The sequence below is a fragment of the Amphiprion ocellaris genome, chromosome 7 (assembly GCF_022539595.1).
Source record: "Amphiprion ocellaris isolate individual 3 ecotype Okinawa chromosome 7, ASM2253959v1, whole genome shotgun sequence".
Classification (NCBI taxonomy): domain Eukaryota; kingdom Metazoa; phylum Chordata; class Actinopteri; family Pomacentridae; genus Amphiprion; species Amphiprion ocellaris.
The window spans coordinates 35,275,286-35,282,444 of NC_072772.1; positions in this window are offsets into that span (position 1 = coordinate 35,275,286).

A 7,159-nucleotide genomic window follows, 5' to 3' on the forward strand; every position below is an offset into this window, starting at 1 on the left:
CATCATGAATTTTGGCGGAAAAAAACGCCATAGTATACTATGTCGAAAAAAAATGCCATTTTTCAACATGTTGTAAAAATGTGCCATATGATTAAATAATGTAAAGCAGTCTGTGAAAAACACTCCAGAAAGGTTTTCTTTGAAAAAAAAATCATCATGAATTTTGGCACAAAAAAAACGCCATAGTATACTATGTCGAAAAAAAAATGTCATTTTTCAACATGTTGTAAAAACGTGCCATATGATGAAATAATGTAAAGGAGGCTGTGAAAAACACTCCAGAAAGGTTTTCTTTGAAAAAAAAATCATCATGAATTTTGGCGCAAAAAAAACGCCATAGTATACTATGTCGAAAAATGTCATTTTTCAACATGTTGTAAAAACGTGCCATATGATGAAATAATGTAAAGGAGGCGGTGAAAAACACTCCAGAAAGGTTTCCTTTGAAAAAAAAATCATCATGAATTTTGGCGCAAAAAAAACGCCATAGTATACTATGTCGAAAAAAATGTCATTTTTCAACATGTTGTAAAAACGTGCAATATGATGAAATAATGTAAAGGAGGCGGTGAAAAACACTCCAGAAAGGTTTTCTTTGAAAAAAAAAATCATCATGAATTTTGGCACAAAAAAACGCCATAGTATACTATGTCGAAAAAAAAATGCGATTTTTCAACATGTTGTAAAAACGTGCCATATGATGAAATAATGTAAAGGAGGCCGTGAAAAACACTATGGTAAGGTTTTCTTTGAAAAAAAAAAATCATCATGAATTTTGGTGGAAAAAACGCCATAGTATACTATGTCGGAAAATGTCATTTTTCAACATGTTGTGAAAACATGCCATATGATTAAATAATGTAAAGCAGTCTGTGAAAAACACTATGGTAAGGTTTTCTTTGAAAAAAAAATCATCATTAATTTTGGTGCAAAAAACGCCATAGTATACTATGTCGAAAAAAAAATGTAATTTTTCAACATGTAAAAACGTTTCATATGATGAAATAATGTAAAGCAGGCTGTGAAAAACACTCCAGAAAGGTTTTCTTTGAAAAAAAAAATCATCATGAATTTTGGCGCAAAAAAAACGCCATAGTATACTATGTCGAAAAATGTCATTTTTCAACATGTTGTAAAAACGTGCCATATGATGAAATAATGTAAAGGAGGCGGTGAAAAACACTCCAGAAAAGTTTCCTTTGAAAAAAAAATCATCATGAATTTTGGCGCAAAAAAAACGCCATAGTATACTATGTCGAAAAATGTCATTTTTCAACATGTTGTAAAAACGTGCCATATGATGAAATAATGTAAAGGAGGCGGTGAAAAACACTCCAGAAAGGTTTCCTTTGAAAAAAAAATCATCATGAATTTTGGCGCAAAAAAAACGCCATAGTATACTATGTGGAAAAATGTCATTTTTCAACATGTTGTGAAAACATGCCATATGATGAAATAATGCAAAGGAGGCGATGAAAAACACTATGGTAAGGTTTTCTTTGAAAAAAAAATCATCATGAATTTTGGTGCAAAAAACGCCATAGTATACTGTCGAAAAAAAAATGTCATTTTTCAACATGTAAAAACGTTTCATATGATGAAATAATGTAAAGCAGGCTGTGAAAAACACTCCAGAAAGGTTTTCTTTGAAAAAAAAAATCATCATGAATTTTGGCGCAAAAAAAACGCCATAGTATACTATGTCGAAAAATGTCATTTTTCAACATGTTGTAAAAACGTGCCATATGATGAAATAATGTAAAGGAGGCGGTGAAAAACACTCCAGAAAAGTTTCCTTTAAAAAAAAAATCATCATGAATTTTGGCGCAAAAAAAACGCCATAGTATACTATGTCGAAAAATGTCATTTTTCAACATGTTGTAAAAACGTGCCATATGATGAAATAATGTAAAGGAGGCGGTGAAAAACACTCCAGAAAGGTTTCCTTTGAAAAAAAAATCATCATGAATTTTGGCGCAAAAAAAACGCCATAGTATACTATGTGGAAAAATGTCATTTTTCAACATGTTGTGAAAACATGCCATATGATGAAATAATGCAAAGGAGGCGATGAAAAACACTATGGTAAGGTTTTCTTTGAAAAAAAAATCATCATGAATTTTGGTGCAAAAAACGCCATAGTATACTGTCGAAAAAAAAATGTAATTTTTCAACATGTAAAAACGTTTCATATGATGAAATAATGTAAAGCAGGCTGTGAAAAACACTCCAGAAAGGTTTTCTTTAAAAAAAAAAATCATCATGAATTTTGGCGCAAAAAAAACGCCATAGTATACTATGTCGAAAAATGTCATTTTTCAACATGTTGTAAAAACGTGCCATATGATGAAATAATGTAAAGGAGGCGGTGAAAAACACTCCAGAAAGGTTTCCTTTGAAAAAAAAATCATCATGAATTTTGGCGAAAAAAAACGCCATAGTATACTATGTGGAAAAATGTCATTTTTCAACATGTTGTGAAAACATGCCATATGATGAAATAATGCAAAGGAGGCCATGAAAAACACTATGGTAAGGTTTTCTTTGAAAAAAAAAATCATCATGAATTTTGGTGCAAAAAACGCCATAGTATACTGTCGAAAAAAAAATGTCATTTTTCAACATGTAAAAACGTTTCATATGATGAAATAATGTAAAGCAGGCTGTGAAAAACACTCCAGAAAGGTTTTCTTTGAAAAAAAAAATTCATCATGAATTTTGGCACAAAAAACGCCATAGTATACTATGTCGAAAAAAAAATGCGATTATTCAACATGTTGTAAAAACGTGCCATATGATGAAATAATGTAAAGGAGGCCGTGAAAAACACTCCAGAAAGGTTTTCTTTGAAAAAAAAAATCATCATGAATATTGGCGCAAAAAAACGCCATAGTATACTATGTCGAAAAAAAAATGCGATTTTTCAACATGTTGTAAAAACGTGCCATATGATGAAATAATGTAAAGGAGGCCATGAAAAACACTATGGTAAGGTTTTCTTTGAAAAAAAAAAATCATCATGAATTTTGGTGGAAAAAACGCCATAGTATACTATGTCGGAAAATGTCATTTTTCAACATGTTGTGAAAACATGCCATATGATTAAATAATGTAAAGCAGTCTGTGAAAAACACTATGGTAAGGTTTTCTTTGAAAAAAAAATCATCATGAATTTTGGTGCAAAAAACGCCATAGTATACTATGTGGAAAAATGTCATTTTTCAACATGTTGTGAAAACATGCCATATGATGAAATAATGCAAAGGAGGCCATGAAAAACACTATGGTAAGGTTTTCTTTGAAAAAAAAAATCATCATGAATTTTGGTGCAAAAAACGCCATAGTATACTATGTCGAAAAAAAAAATTCATTTTTCAACATGTAAAAACGTTTCATATGATGAAATAATGTAAAGCAGGCTGTGAAAAACACTCCAGAAAGGTTTTCTTTGAAAAAAAAAATCATGAATTTTGGCGCAAAAAACACGCCATAGTATACTATGTCGAAAAATGTCATTTTTCAACATGTTGTGAAAACATGCCATGTGATGAAATAATGTAAAGGAGGCCGTGAAAAACACTATGGTAAGGTTTTCTTTGAAAAAAAAATCATCATGAATTTTGGCACAAAAAAACGCCATAGTATACTATGGCGGAAAATGTCATTTTTCAACATGTTGTAAAAACATGCCATGTGATGAAATAATGTAAAGCAGGCCGTGAAAAACACTCCAGAAAGATTTTCTCTGAAAAAAAAATCATGAATTTTGGCGCAAAAAAACGCCATAGTATATAGTATACTATGTTATACTATGACGTTTTTAGAGCGACATGCTATACTATGACGTTTTTAGAGCGACATGCTATACTATGACGTTTTTAGAGCGACATGCTATACTATGACGTTTTTTGAGCGACATGCTATGCTATAACGTTTTCAGAGCGATATGCTATACTATGACGTTTTTTGAGCGACATGCTATACTATGATATTTTTTGAGGGACATGTTATACTATGACGTCTTTTGGGCGACATGCTATACTATGACATTTTTTGGTCAGTCTGACTGAGAGCCGAGGCCTCTCTGTCCCGCCCACATTTACGTGCTTCTGCCGTTTACCTGCTGCTGCTAACAACGTTAGCATCCAAAAGTGAAGATAAACTCTACAGGTAAGTCATTTTTGTAACTAGTTGTACTCTTCTCCACATCTGGACAACATCACATATAAAGCAGTGAAGTTACTGTAAGTTAACATCAGACTATAACCTCTGATATTAACATGTTGTAACATGGTGTTTTAAAATTGTTCTGTAAATCTGAGATTACATTTCCTCATTTAGTGTTAACGCTGATGCTAAATCAGGTTAGTCAGTGTCATAAACTAGTTAACTGAGCTGTAGCTAAGTTTCCTGCAGATCACAGCTGATCAATCATAACGGATCGATAACTGCTGTTTTAATTATCAGCAGATATAAATAAATCTACGTTAATGTTCCTCCACAGAACTCTGTTACTGATGAATGTTAATCTCTCAGTTCAGTTCTGAGTTAATATCTCTGTTCTTTGCTTCAGCTCATGTTAATGCTAATGAGACATTAGAATAAAACAGAATAAACTTTATTGTCCATCTAAGGCAGTAAAATGGACTTTAGCCTCAACCAGGAAAAGAAACATTTCCATAAGATTAAAAAAATAGGACAAAATACAACATTCTATTGTGTTCCATTCATAGCCTGTAGTCACTTTAGCTTTAGGGGAGAGGATTTTATTATCCAGCTTATCTGTGCTGTAATTTAAATGTAATAACTGTATTGTTCATCAATACTTTGATCCTATTCTGGGAGGTTATTTTTCTAATCTGCACTAAGATGTACTACAACATGTGAATCAGTCATTAAACAATGTTAACCGTTAGAAAGTAGATTTACTATTTTCTCCAGTTTAACTTCAGAGACTCAGCAGATATTCAGGACTACTGACAACACAGACCCTTAACCTCAGTGTTTTAATCACATTTAGGTTTTCTAAACGTTACATTAATGTGAACCAGCGTCTCCATGAACAGTTTTATTAACTAAATGTACCACATTACAGTAACACAACACACTTCAACTGTTTACATGAAACTCAACACAAACATCGTTAGCTTGATGGTACGTTAGCTTTACTCAGGCTACAGCTGAGCAGCTAGCTCGGTTAGCATCGCTAACATTAAAACTAATATTTACTGGATGCTAACTTTCTTCTCTGGTCAACACACACAGAAATAAACTCCACCAACATCTGGAGTGCATGGCACACATTATATCTGACACTAAAGCTGCATATAAAGTGCATTAAAAGCGGCACCGATACGAAAATAAACATTAACTTACCGAACTATCAGAGTCCTTTCAGTGTCTGCTGGTAGAATCAGCTGAAGGCAGAAAACTGGTTAAAACAAGCCAACGGACAGGAAAACTGTCTGTGGAAAATGTTCTGCTGCTGCACCGATAAATAAACCAACAGTTATTATATCAGAATTAATCCAAACGAGGAGAGCAGAGTCTCTGCTGCCTCCTCCATAGGACCTGTCAATCATTCCAGACAGGACTGTCAATCAAGTAGTCCCGCCCCCTGGCTTCGCAAAACTTTAACGCTCTATAAAAAAATCAGTATTGATTTATTTTAAGATCGGCCACCTGATCTCTCATTTTGACCATGAAAACTAACGGGAAAAAATTCTATCCAGTCTATGTACCGTACTCTGTTTGTGTCCACTCTTGCTGATGACCACTTCCGGTCTCAGAAAATGAAAAGAACGGACCTTTTTTCGTTTCTGTCTCTTACTGATTTTACTTTTTTGTTATTCTAAATATAAAATGAAAATCAAAGCATTTTTAAAATTTCGTATATCCTTTTTTGATCATGAAAAGGAAAAACACCTTGTATTTCAATTTTAATTTTTGTATTTTAAAATGAAAATCAAATAACCAGTCGTTTTTTGTTTTTCAGTACCCGTTTCAGAACGGAAAATCCAAATGCCAAAATATACACGGACCGTTCAACATACTTTGTTCTATTGCTACAATTTCAGTCTCTAGAAAGTCAATACGGCACTTCCTGTTTTTATTACGATTTGATGGGAATGACACGGTTTTATTTCTGATGCAGCCATTGATTGCATCCCATAGAGCCCCTGGGTCGTTGGCAGATGCGATGTTTATGTATATAAAGTCTTTAATTCAGCCTCCAGTTCTGTTATAAAAACATAATTTTGTAGTAAACTAGTATTAAAACGCCAACGAGGAGCTCTAGGTTGGCCAGCTCTTACCAAAAAAGTGCAGAGCACCATTCTGTGATCGGATAGTGGTGTTGGACAGAGTAGTGCTGTCAATATTGCTAAACAGAGTTTTGGAGGCAAAAATATAATCGATTCTTGAGAAAGTCTTGTGACAAGCAGAATAAAAGGAAAAGTCCTGACTGGAGCAGTTCATTGCACACCAAATATCCACTAGTCCATGATCAGTTCTGGTAAAGCTTTAGAGGACAGCTGTTGATCTCTACTCTGTTACTCCTGTTCGGTCTACCTTATGCAGCCACATCGCATTAAAATCACCTCCTGTCCAAAGCTCAAACTCAGGGAGCTCTCATAATATTGGTGTTAATGAACCTTAAAATCCTGATCAAAACAGTTCAGAGCAATTTTTACACCATCATAAATAATTTTAAAAGTGATTCTCCCGTCGTCACTGCCTCCTGTTCCCAGAATATTATCATTTAAATTATGATCAGCAGCTATAAGGACGCCTTTGCTTTTTTTGTCAAAGCAAGAGGAAGCAATAACGTGATAATATTTATTCTGAAATCTGTGTACATCAGTCTTCAGAAAATGAGTCTCCTGTATGAATGCAAAGTGCATATCTTTCCTAGACAGTTGTTCTAATGTACTTATTCGTTTCTGAGGGGAATTAAGGCCCCGTGAATTCCAAGATAAGACAGTAATTTTATTCATAAGCTTTCAGATTCATGTATAGCATGATCAGTTAAACACAGTTTGATAGGTTGAAATCCAAGTGAGATCTGGTCTGAGTCTCCATCTCGCTCCCCAACACACACACGCACACACGCACACACGCGCACACACGCACACACACACACACACACACACACACACAC